This window comes from Mustela lutreola, chromosome 2 (assembly GCF_030435805.1).
Source record: "Mustela lutreola isolate mMusLut2 chromosome 2, mMusLut2.pri, whole genome shotgun sequence".
Classification (NCBI taxonomy): domain Eukaryota; kingdom Metazoa; phylum Chordata; class Mammalia; order Carnivora; family Mustelidae; genus Mustela; species Mustela lutreola.
In genome coordinates, this window is record NC_081291.1 from 132,658,018 (window position 1) to 132,671,294 (window position 13,277).

General features: G+C 39.5%; 2 protein-coding genes across 22 annotated transcripts in view; one reads left to right on the top strand and one right to left on the bottom strand.

Moving 5' to 3' along the window:
* SERPINI1 (serpin family I member 1) overlaps positions 1 to 2,693 on the bottom strand; it is a 77,034-nt gene extending 74,341 nt beyond the window's left edge. For 2 of the 5 annotated variants that reach the window (XM_059163550.1, XM_059163549.1), the window contains exon 1: positions 2,112 to 2,480. The gene's annotated coding sequence lies outside the window, so the exon portion shown is untranslated. The other 3 variants (XM_059163552.1, XM_059163551.1, XM_059163548.1) reach the window with 3 other exon arrangements.
* Positions 2,694 to 2,942: 249 nt separating this feature from the next.
* Positions 2,943 to 13,277, top strand: part of PDCD10 (programmed cell death 10) — a 49,263-nt gene continuing 38,928 nt past the window's right edge. For 2 of the 17 annotated variants that reach the window (XM_059163564.1, XM_059163567.1), the window contains exon 1: positions 2,951 to 3,139. The gene's annotated coding sequence lies outside the window, so the exon portion shown is untranslated. Of the gene's footprint in view, positions 3,145 to 3,599; positions 3,686 to 5,744; positions 5,862 to 13,277 lie in introns of those variants that run through there. The other 15 variants (XM_059163568.1, XM_059163569.1, XM_059163561.1 and 12 more) reach the window with 15 other exon arrangements.

The following is a 13,277-nucleotide window of genomic DNA, read 5'->3' on the forward strand; positions in this document are numbered from 1 at the left end:
AATCTCTTTCACGGACAAATTAAAGAGGATCCAAATCTTGGAAGCAGGCAAAACATCCAATACTTTAATACCAAAAACTCATTCACTCCTAATTAGATTCTATCCTTTATGATACCTCACAGCAGAAGACCCAGAAACAGTTGGGATTCCAAGTACATCTGAATTTCAGCTGTTTTGGTATTTTTTTTCTATCCCATTTACTTGATTACTAACTGATTCTCAACCAAACTCTTTCAAAAGATCTTTTATTAAAGGCTCTGAAAGAACTTCATTGCCAATATTATTACTAATTATTATTATTACATGGGGTAAATAAATTAATGACAGCAAGTGTTCTATTTCACAAAATCAATCAGAGACATGGACTAAGAAATATTCTAAGACTCTGACTCAGAACAATCCACTTAATCATAAATAAGGATAAACACAATCTTTTCCAAGCCTCACTATACTCTATACCCATTTTTTTTCTCCTAAAATCATGTACATAGGGTCTCATCAGCTACGTGGATTAACAGACTCTCCCGAGATAAAGATAAACTTAGATCCTTACCATGGCTAAGTTTAGTGGCTACTGTTGCTTTTTCTTTATACCAAGCTCTCTGCTGCTTCTAATATCTGATCTGCTTGGGGACAATCTAAAGGCAGCTGTTTTTCTAAGATCTGTCCATCTGTGTATTTCTCTGGTGCCTACAAATGTGGCAGGGGGTGCTGGAGGGGAGGAGTAAGTACACTGATAAGTCTTTTAGGCTTATCAGTAGTAGCACTCAGTAGGACAGAACTTTAATCTATGAAAAGAATTCCTTCTGGCCATTTCTTTTCAAAAAGGAATTTTGCATGTGTTACAAAAATAAAATCCAAAAATCCTAAGTAAATGAGAAAAGCCTGAAAACAAGAAAATAGAAGGTAATTACCCCATTGTATTGATCCTAGTTTAAAAAAAGAAAATCCAGATTATTTTTGCCCAGATCCTGAAATACACAATTGTCACAATGAAAACATTTCAGAGCAAAATGTGCTGCAATATGCTACTATGATTAAAAGCCATGTAATCTGAAAGACCTCTGTAACAAAAAGAAAATGACTAGGAAAATAGCTATTTACTTACTTTTCTAAAAAGAAAGGCTGCTATTTTGTGATAGTTACACAAAGGGAGGTGTGACTTTCACCTTTACCTTAAAGCATATTTTCATCCACAGGTATTTAATAACATTCAAAGAAACTGCACAAGGCTTAACACCAAGAATAAACTATGATTTTATGACACTATTACATGTGTTTTAAGCCTAACACATCACAGCACATACCGAGGGTAATCGTCTGGCACACACTCCCTAAACAGAAAAGATCCTCACAGTTTTTCTTGTACTTTAGTTTTTTTTTTAATGTACAATTATTATCAGACCCAAATGAGAGAATAAGGGGCAGCAATGAAGTACACCATATGTTCCCACTGGAGGCTGAGTCCTGGTCTTTGTTCCAATATTCTAGAGCCTCTAGAAGGAATGCTAAGTATCCATCCATTAAAACGTTTTTACATTATTGCTGGCAAAGTTATACTTCTGATAGGTCTAGTTATTTTGATTATTCCTGCCTGCATTTGCTTCCTTAGTACCAATCTCTTTCAATTTTAGGAACCTGCAGTAAACCACCCTGGAAAACAGGTCGGTAGCAGGACAATCTGATAAAACAACGTACAGGGTAGACACTGAAGAAGAATGCAAAGTTATTTTCCTAGTAAAAGAGTTCTGAAGTAATTCTCTATCAATGACAAAATTTTGGGGTTTTTACCAGCTACGCACCTATCCAGATATCATCCTCCTTATCCTCAATTAGCAGGGTTTCCCTCAACCTTAAGACCTCCCAGAACAGTTTTAATGGTATAACTCACACCAAAAACACCAACCACGCCCTTAATACTCAGAACCAAGCCACCTTTTGCTTTTTCTCCCCACTAAAAAGTCCAAAATGTACATCTTTCATCTAAAAGGATTCGCATCAGTTCCCTAACCCGAGTCAGGGACTCTTAGCTGTGCCTTGATAGAATTCCTATTGGAAGACGCTTTCTCCTGGGCAGTGTGAGGACGCCCAGAAGAGGCACCCACGCTTACCTCCCACACACCTGCAACCCCTGGCGGGATGCTGGAGCTGATGCTCGGAGGACGCGCTCCGTTCGGCTCCTGCTCCAGCTCTCGTCTCTCCCGGGAAACTAGAGTCCAGACTGCGCCTCCGGCTGCTACGGGGACCCAAGCTCCGCCTCCCCCTCCTCTAGTTGGAGAATTCGGCAGCTGTTGCTCCTCCCCCTGCTGTTCCTGCTGCGGCCCCGGCTGGTGGCGGCAGGAAGCTGCTGCCCTAGTACCTTCCCGCTCCCTCCACTTCTGCAGTTGCTCCTGCCGCTTCCCTTCCCCTGGGAACTCCTCTCGTCTCAGTCAGTGGCCTCCCACCTGCAGCTGCCTCCTACCCCGCCCGCGCGCCGCCTCCAGAAACCCAGGCTCACACTATCCCTTCCTGACGACCCTCAGGTCTGGCCGCCTGGTGTGCCTGGGGCTTGTCCACTTTCAGGGAAGCTGCTCCTCCGGCCAGGACGCATCCCCACACCGCTCCCTCTCTCTACGCCAGCGACTCCCCCGGCGCTTCCACCCTCTGGTGCAGCGGCCACAGCTCTGCCGCCCCACGTTACCCGCCTCAAGCTCTCCCCCCAACCCCCTTACTTCCTCTGCTCTGCTAGCCCGCCCCCACAATGGGTGAGTCGCCTGCAGGGCCGACCCGGCACCCTGATTGGTGCAGGTGAGAGCTGACCCCTCCCTTCCTCCTCCTTTTGAACACCCTCTCTCTCGGTCTCACCTCCTCCCGCAAAGGCAGGGAACTCTCTTGTTATTGGCTAGAAGTGTCCCCACCCATCGCCTTAGGCTCTACCGCATCGCCTGCCGGGAATTGTAGTCTTGCTTTTGTAGAAATTGCCGACGAAGCTGGCGAGTGGGACTACGAGTCCCCATAGGCCCCTGCGCGACTCCGGCTGGGCAGGATTCCGGACAACGCCTGGTTCCTCTCGGGTCCTTCCGGCGTCGCCGGAGTGAATTGATCCGGGAGTTGAAGAGGGCTCCAAAGGTGGGAAGTGAAGTCAGTGCCCCAGTTGCCGGTAAGGTGTGGCTCTTCTATCTCAGTCTCTGTAGCCCCCAGCGGAACAGAGGAGGTCTGGGGTCACACAGGGGCCGTGGCCGAGGCACTCGGGCTTGGCTCTGGCAGGCGGAGCGGACGGGGCTGGGAACGGGGCCCTATGGGCGTAAGCGAGGTTACCCTACGCGAGTGGCGTAAAGCGGGTTTGTAAATGCTGCCTACCCTGCTCGGGCCTGAACGCCTCCAGGAAGTCTCCTCTAGGTGGGGGCGGGAGGGGAAGGACGAGGTTGGCCTCTGGTGCCCCTGGAGCAGGGAGAAGGCGGATGTGTCTGGGGTGGGGTCCTCTGAAGGTGTGGCTTGGGGCGGGGAGATGTGGCTGCTCTTTTCCCCCTGCTTTAGAAGTAGGATAGGGGAGAAGTGGAGAAGGAAAGGGGCGCTTGGGAGTCTGCTCTTAGGGTGACTCAGGTTATGCCCTTTGAAAGAAGAGGAGAACTGTAAAAGAAGAGTCATATGTTGACAGAGAGCTACGGATTCAGTTCCAGTTTCATGATGTGGCCCTTCTAAGGAGGTAATTTTGCCTCTAAGCAGAAAACCTTCACCCTCTTAGGTGTACTTCCAAAGGTATCTTCATACCCGTTCTGTTTTCAAAGACACAGTTTTCAGATGCTGCTGAGAAACTGAGGGGATCAGTGAAGTGCCCAAGGTCACACACGTAGGGACTGATCCGAATCTAACCCAGTTGTAATCCAGTTTCTGAATCAGGGCTGCCGCACCAGAAAGAGAGAGTAGGGAGGTTGGTGGTTTTTTGAAGTGAGTGGGGGAAGTTGCAAAGTAAGGCATTTTATGTATTTCTGAGAAGACCTTGTGAGGTGAAGAGTTTTTTAAGTTGGAGAAATTCCTCAGTAAAACAAGGACACACTCTGACTTTTTGGAAAAATAAGAATGAGTGTTCAGCCTACTTACTACGGGTATCCTAAGTGAGGACTGTACCACCATTTCAAACGCTAGATAATGAGTTAGGAGAAGGTAAAAAAATACATCCCATCTTTACCTTTTTAGAAGTTACTCCTTTTCCTACCTACCTTAGGACTGACGGTTTTTACTCTGATTTTGTAAAACTGACGCCAGTAGTGTAGGAATTCTTTCACAAAACTTACTTTATACGTTTTTCAAATAATAGTAGCATCAAGAGAGTTTAATGTGCTCCTTACTAGAAAAGCAGTTACGTTGCATTTCTTGGAATTAACATCACATTTTTGTTGATTTCTCTTTACTTTTCCCCTCATTTTCTTGACTCCAGTGTATGTGTATGTCTGTATAAAATCATCAGGTGCTTATCTATTTTATTTTTCTTAGCATTATAAATGACTTTTAATCATCCTATTTATACTGAAGGATGGGAAAATTGGACATTTATATTTTATATTGAGCACAAAGCAGTATCCTTGTACTGGTCTTATCCTTTATAATTGTTTGGCCATTTATAGCTCATGAATATTACTAAATCTTTAATAGAATTTTAGGTGTGTGTTTTTGACATCAAAATTTCTTTTGTGATGTTTATGTGCAGTGATTCAGTATCTACTGATAGCTAGCAGTTAATCCTAGCTTACTGTTGTATAAGTTGACCATTGAAATATTCTGCTTTTTGAATGTATTCTGCGATTATTAACAGTGTCTAACTTTTGAATACAAAAATGCTTTCTAGAATCATATATTGTGTATTGTTCCTGTATGATTGAAGTTAAGATGATCTGGAAATTAATATAATCTTTTTTTTTTAAAGTTTTTATTTATTTGTCAGAGAGAGAGAGCGCACAAGCAAGCAAAGTGGTAGGCAGAGGCAGAGAGAGAAGCGGGCTCCCTGCTGAGCAAGGAGCAGGATGTGATCCATCCCAGGACCCTGGGATCATGACCTGAGTTGAAGGCAGCTGCTTAACTAACAGGCACCCAGGCGTCCCACGGAAATTAATATAACCTTTAACATAGGATAGAGATACAATATTACAGAATGAAGTAAGGAAGTATTAGAGTAACATAGCTCCATGAGTAATGCAATACACAAGGAAGAAAGACCGCCTAAACAAAATTATTTGAGGATAACTGGCTCTATGCTATATTACAGGAGGAAATGGTAGTTTACATAGAGTGTAAGTAAACTGAATGTGAGTTAGTGATAGTAAAGCAAGAGTGTTAATGTATTTTCTAGGTGGCAGTGTAGGCATTTCCTTTTTGTTGGAGGAAGTATCAAGGGAATTATCTAACGTTTGGAATGCAGCTATGAGGTTGTGGAATGAGCTTTTGAATTAAAAGTCAGAAATTTTGGAAACAAGTAAAATTAATGTACTTGTTCAGTGTGTGTTAGTTTTTGTCCTGGGTTCAGTTCTATCATTACTCTTGATCTCTTAGGTTAGTTATAGTTTTGCTATTTCATCTGTTTGCAGTGATGGAGTAAGGTTTTTATTATATATTTATCATCTTTCAGTCACATGCTGGTGTACTGTGGTCACTTTGGATCTCTGCGCATTGAAGAATTTAGGGTTCCCAGAGTTATGTGTATACTTGTATTTTTATAATAGTTTGCAGTTCACCAGTATCCACATTTGTTGTCACTTTTGATTTTGCAGGAGCATTGTGTCACTTTTGGACATCATCTCTTACAGGACTTAAGATGTCTCCCATATACATCTGTCGTAGAGGGTAGAAGGTCATGAGAACAGGACTCTATTATCATTGCATTCCCAGTAGGTAAAATAATTGAGTACCTGTTTACACAGAGAATGAAGAAGTTCGTATTAGTTAAGTGTAAAGTTATGAAACTACTGATTGGTGGGATTAAGGTATAAGCCAGGTCTTCTGGTTATAGATATTACTATTAATGAATAAAGACTGGGTTCCTAAAATAATTTATTTTATATGAGAAGAGGACTTAAAATGACTTAAATATTCAAATTCTCTTACCCTCATACTCTTTTTTTAATGCTGACTGTTCATCCTTTGCCTCCCTTCCAGCTCTCTGTACTTATTCCCAACCTTTCTTATTTACTGCACCTTTCAGTTACTACACACATAAGTTCTTTCCCGACTTAGGAACCTTTGTACATATTTCATCTCCCTGTGGGATTCTTCTCCCTCCCTTTCCTAAATCTGGCAAAACATGTAGTTAATTTGCAGATTTCAGTTTTAATGTCATTCCTCAGAGGAACCTTACCTGACCTTCTTTGACCCTTCCTTCCTAAGACTAGAACTTACTATAGTAAGTTCCCAGTGTATCTTCACCTTCACTTTGTAGCATCATCACAATAGGAACTTAATTATTTCTTTACTTATTTGATAAATGTCTGACTCCCTCACTAGACTATAAGCTACCGAGGTAGGACCCTCTCATTTGTCATGTGACTGGCACACTCACACTACTTAGGCAGTATCTGGCACAAGTAAGTTTTCAGTAAATACTTGCTGAATGAGTGAGTAACTGATTGAATGAGTGCATTCATGCACAGTGCCTCCAGCACTCTGCTAGGGGCAGAAGTATAGAAATAAGTAAAACAGATTTGCTTTCCACCCTTAGATGAAAGGACTTACTACAGAAGTTTTATAATAAAAATCATAGAAAGATGTTTGTTCTTTTTGGAGGCCTCTAAAAGCAGAAGATATTATTTTCTGTAGGGAAATGACAAAGGAGTCATTTTCTGTTACAGCAAACTTTGTGTATAACAAAGCATTTTGGAGACCTTATCTCTGTCTTGCTTTTTGCAAGCAACATTCATTATAACAAAATACAGATGTGGAGGAAACAAACTTTTAATGGATTCTGTGCTTCCCTAATGTGATCTCATTTTGTCCTGAACTAGAATTCATGCTTTTCTTTTTTCTTTGTTGTTTCATTCTGTTTTTTAACCATGGTATCTTCTTTTGAATTTTACCTTTAGTATCATCTGCTTTAGACAAGGTTACTTTGTAAAATGGAGTCATGCTTGTTTTAGAGGAGCTTATATTTTGAGCTTCTTGGAAAGTTTCATATTTCACTGGGTCCTGTTTGCTTTAAACTTAGATACTTATGAAAGTTAAATGATCATTATTTTTAAAATATGCAAACCCATTTTCAGGGATAAATTTGTGTTAGATTTTGGTAGTGAAAACAAAGTTAATAATCCTTTGTGGTACTATAATAATTGCATAGAATAAATTGAACAGCTCTGAGTTGCTATAACCTTAAATGCTTTCATGAATTTACCAATTCCCATTCCTAGGAGAGATTGTCAAAAAAATTATTGCTAGTATTTGGCTTTAAAATTTGATAATGCTCCCAGTTTTTATTAATAAATGTAAGTCTTTAATAAGTCCTAAACTTACTTTTTTTTTAAAAAGTCTGTTTTTATGTTTTTTTAAAAAAATTTATGGTACTTTTTTAGCCAAGAAATTCATATTTATCTAGTTTAACCTTAATGTGGAGAATAAAGCTGAAGCACTGCTTTTTACATGTTTTTGGGTTATCAGGGTCATTAAAATAGGTAATGTTACTTCAAGTTTTCAGCTTATTTCATGGTAAATAAACTGTAAAGGAGATTTAGAAGTAAGTATGAATTTTTTTGTATATATTACTTCATTTGGAATGTTATAGAAAGTGGCAGTCTTAGATACTGATTTTTGGGGGGCACACACAGTGTAACTAATGAAAACAACTTTATTGTAGCATTTAGAAATAACTTATTTGCAGGAAGGTCCATTTTTGTAGGAAAATGAAAAATTAAGTTTTTAAATTTTATCTACAAAATTAATTGCATCTTTGATGTAGTGTTGTATTACAATCTTATTTTTCTTTTTCTCTCTCTTTTTTTTAAGATTTTATTTATTCATTTGACAGAGATCACAGGTAGGCAGAGAGAGAGGAAGGGAAGCAGGCTCCCCGCTGAGCAGAGAGCCGGATATGGGGATATGGGGCTTGATCCCAGGACCCTGAGATCATGACCTGAGCCGAAGGCAGAGTTTAACCCACTGAGCCACCCAGGCGCCCCACAATCTTACTTTTCAAAATTACCCTTATATTTTTGGTTTGAATAAACTTTTTTTTTTTTTGGTTAACTACTCAAAAAGTGAGTTTAATCTATTCAGTCTTACTCATACTTTTCAGGGCTCCAGGGAGGCTCAGCCTACAGTTCAGTTTATGGTCCCGGGGTCCTAGGATAGAGCCCCACATTGGGCCCCCTGCTCAGCAGGGAACCTGCTTCTCCCTCTTCTCCCTGCCTGTCCTCTCTCGTTATCTCTGTCTCTCAAATAAATGAATTAAATCTTAAAAAAAAAAAGATCCTACTTTTCTGTAGTTGGTTGGAATCCGTTAATTGTTGCTATTTAAAAGAAAAGAAAAAAGATTTTATCAGCAAGCTTATGATGTATTGGGTAATGGTAATGCTGTGTATTAAATGGTAGTGACTACTGTTTACGCAGGCCAGTCCCTTGGAAATAAGTTTACTAGAAGTAAGTATAGATTGCTTAATAATACTTTGGTTTATTCATTTGTCAAATATTTACTGAGTATATATTATGTGTGTATATACTGAGTATATATTATGTGTGTATATACTGAGTATATATTATGTCAAATATTTACTGAGTATATATTATGTGTGAAATTAACCTAAATATTTAGAAAAAGCTGGGATATAATCTGGTAGCTAGCATTTATTGAGCAGTAACTCAGTGTCAGGCATCATACTAAGCCACATGATGTCATATAATCCTAGCAACAGTCCTAGGAGTAGAGGCACTATTATCCCCAATTTAAATGGGAGAAATCAAAATACAGAGAGGTTAAGCAACTTGTCCAAGGTTATACAACCAGTAATTGCTTGGAATTAGAATTTGAATCCAGACTGCCTCACTCAAGGGACTATATTTAGAATTATTGCCATAAAAATGGTGTACTGGTTGAGCTCTATTGGAGGGCAGTTAGATTTAAAGTTGCAGTTACAAAGACCTTTTATACTAGATGCTGAGGCCAGTATGTCAGGCAAAAATTTCTTACATTCAAATATACTTAAAAACATCTTTTAGGGATTTAGCACGTTGGAGACTAACATAACTTCCAGCCAGTTTTCTTTAGCACTGAGGTAGAATTCCTTTTCCTTTGACTAGTAGGTGAAGCATTGACTTGTTATTCAGAGCCATGTTGGAAAAGTAATATGTATAACACAGGAATAATAATGTGGTGACCTGTTCATAGCGAGAGGATACTGTGTCTCCAAGTCTGACAGGAGGAATAGCATAGCCATGTCTGTCCTATCTTCCATTCTGGGACTTATGCGCGTGGAATGGAATTATGATCATCTATGGATTCCAGTAGTTCTCTTTTTTGATTTAAGAAGTGTTAAACATGTGTGTTGCACTTGTGTATGGTAAGTAACATGAGGCAGGTGTGCTTGAGGAGTTATGCAAAGTGGCAGCTTGACATGTTGTATTTCTTTACTGTTCCTCTTCCCTGCAACACTGCATCGCCCTCAAGGGCATGGACTTTTTCTGACTTTTCATCACCACATCTCCACCTAACACCTGCTGACTTCAACTGACTTTGCAGAGTACTGCACTAGCTACTAGGAAATAGAGAAAGGAATAAAGCTTCTCTTCATCGTGATTATCGTTTAGTGGGTAGAAGGGGAAGGGGGTGGGAAGATTGTTATATGGGCAGTTAGCCTTTCTAATATTTTTTTTTCTAATTTTTTTTTCTTTTTATCTTTTAACCTCTTCTACCCCCCCTTCATTGCATATTAAGTGATGCATGCATCTGCTTATTTGTTAATTTTAGGTAGCAGATAGAAAAGGGGAAAAAAAAATTAGTTTCTCTAGCTTACCATAGGGTCTCTGGTACTAAAACATGCCTTACTGCCTTGTTCAGCCATCCTGTCTTCAGGATGAACTGGAACTTCAGTGGGGAGTGGAGTTAAGGAATGATAAAACCCTAAGATGGTACACCCCTTCTCCCATCTCAGACTTAATATGAGGTTATTACCACAAAGCCAGTTGGGAATGGTAGAGGAGTCAGGCCTGGCCTTCAGGCTGCAACTCCTGCCTATACCAGTTCACAGTGTTGCAAGGTTTAATTAATTTAATTCCAAAAAACTTTGAATTTTGCTGTAGTCTCTTATTCAGAAATACATATGCTTTATCCATAATAAAATAGACATTCTGGCAGTGTTGTCAAAAATCTAGATTTCTCAGGTCCTATCTTAATTTTGGTGTGCCTCCTTAAAAATAATTACAGTTTTGAAAGGAAGGCTACGGGAGGAAATATATATACAAGCAGATATCCTTATTTTGTGTGTGTGTATATATGTGACTAATAGCGTTTGTATTTGAGATGCAGAGCTAAAAATGAAGTTAAATGCCACTATCAAGATAAAACGTTGTCCGTATTAGCACCTAGTTTTAAACAAATGACCCAGTGAATTTGTTATCTGGAGCTCACAGTTTTATCAACATTTGAGTGCCTTGTGGCAGTGTATTGGTGCAAAGAAATTTTGTAAGGTAAGGTAAAGAAAATACACTTTGCATTTGGTAGAGGACCTTAGGCAATTAAGAGTCGTTAAGATAAATGGAATCTAAGATTGTCAGTGATACAGAGCAGGTGGGCCTAACCCATGTGGTACAGTCTCCTTAAATTGTACCTTCAAGCATAGAGAGCATAGAAACAGTATGAAGGTTTAATTTTAGTTGTATTTCTAAGGGATTTTAGAGGAAAGCTTTAGTATCGTATTAGAGAAAGTAAAACAGGAGATCACAAATACCAGTAAAAAGGAAAATAGAAAGATGTACCTCAGATACCTAATGGCTACTCAACTGAGCATTATTTGATTGAGCCTCTAGGTTAAGAACTTAAAACAAAAGATGCACATATTCAAGGGGTTGAATTTGTTTCCTGCCCTACAACAAATGTTTTCATTTTAATTTTGTTCAGACTAGGATTTTAACAAAAATTTAGGCATTGGAATAGGAAAAAATGGAAGATTGTCGCAACTAAAGAGATGGACTATTTTCTCCTGAATTATTTGTGCAGAAGTATCTTGGAAGCCAGTTGTTGCCACTTTTATTATTCCCATTTCCTATTAAGCAATTCAGAGGTAACGAGCCCTTTGGTTTTGTTTTCAGCTATATATTATCCTATAGGTTATGCCCTTTTATGAATTATCTTGAGGTCTTTGATTGCATCTTTATTTTCAGTGTGTTACCCAGTCTGCCTCTGGGCCAGTTTTCTCTATTAAAGTTGATCTTTTGGGGCACCTGGTGGGTTAAAGTGTCTGCCTCCGGCTCAGGTTGTGATCCCAGGGTCCTGGGATCGAGCCCCGCATCGGGCTCTCTGCTCAGCAGGGAGTCTGCTTCACTTCTTCTCTCTGTGCCTACTTGTGATCTCTGTCTGTCAAATAAATAAATAAAATCTTTTTTAAAAAATTGATCTGTTCACATGAAGAGAATAAAAAGTAATTTTAACATAGGCTTGATGGTCAGATTCTTTTAAGTATTCTAAGACTATGTAGCTTGTTTTGGACGATATGTAACTTTTATCTGGTGATCCAAGTATTTTATGCCTCCATTTTGGCAAATGGAGGAGAAAATTGTTTTTAAAATACGCTATGTAAAGTGACCTTTCTGATGTTGGGATACCAGTAAGAGGTTGTCATTGTGTAAGTGCTGTGCCTCTGTGGACTAGTGTGAGGTAAATGAGGGGCCTAGGGTACAAAATTTAAGGAGGCACTTACTCTGTGTCATGCAGGTCAGAGCCAGGTTTTGTGCTCTGAGTGGTTTGTTTGGCCTCACCCTAGTTTCAGTCCTTTTGCTGTCAGGTTCATAGAATTCTGTCTAAAATGTCAGTGACTGGGGCATCTGGGTGGCTCAGTCCGTTAAGTGTCTACTTACAGCTCAGGTCATGATCTCAGCATCCTGGGATCCAGCCCTGTGTTGGGCTTCCTGCTCATCAGGGAGTCTACTTCTCATCCTCCTGCTCCCCCTGTTTGTGTGTGGGCACTGTCCCTCTGTCAAATAAATAAAATATTTAAAATAAATAAATAAAATGTAGCAATATGAATTAAATGCTTATTGTGTGTCAGCCACTGTATGAATAACTGCTTCGTATGAATAACCATGTAAGGTGTAAGGTAAACACTTACTCTTAATAACCATGTACTCCTTAATACTCTTAATACAATGTCAGGTGAACACTCCAATATTTTCATTAATTTCTCAGTATAGAGAGATGAATAACTAAATAACGCCCAGCTGAGCAAAAATTGAAACTCAGGTCCTTGTTTCAAATTTGAGAGCATACTTAGTGCTCTGTACTGTCCCATCTGTGTGTAGAAAAACTTAATTCTTGTCCACTTTATAGATTTCTATACTAAGAAACAATACTCCCACATCCCCACAAGAAACTGTGCTATCCAAAATATGCAAATGCATACACTGACATGATGCAGTTAACTTTTAAGGTGAGTGAGTCAAGAGGTCTCATCAGCACCAAATTGAAAATCCACAAATTTGTACTGCTTAGTACCACCTTAAATCAGAGCCCCACTCTTGCTGGCTTCAGTCTTCAAACACTCCATGTGGAATTTGGGGGTTGGCTGTAAGCAGATTGACCCATGGATGATGTAAAGGTCAGGGCAGGTCTAGAAGTAGTTCATTTGGTGGACAATAGGCTATAGTAGCTCTGTAGCTTATTTGTTTAAAATCTCTATCGCCGTTCTGTTCAGTTTCTTAATGTGAATTTCTGTGGACATTTCTAAGTTGTAAAATTTGGAGATTGGATGAAATAATATATAATGGCTGTTTTTACTTTAAAATTTTAGGGTCTTAACATTTAAGTTTCTTAAGTGCATAGGCACAAGACAAGCATAAGGGTAAATTTATTGGTGAGAGATTGAGACATAGAACTGAGTTATAGAAAAATCTGGGCACAGAAAGGCTTTTGCCAGCACTTACCCTTACTTTTAGGATCACTCATTCCCCTTTGTTCTTCATAATGCCTTTTTTTTTTTTCTTTTTTTTAATTATGCTTGTGTCCTGATTGTCCTAGAGCAGTAGTTTTACAGCTGTGGAGAGAGTTGCTAAAGAGCTATGAGAAGGAGAGACTAGAAGCTGGTAAACTAGTTACTTCATCCATTTATTGGACA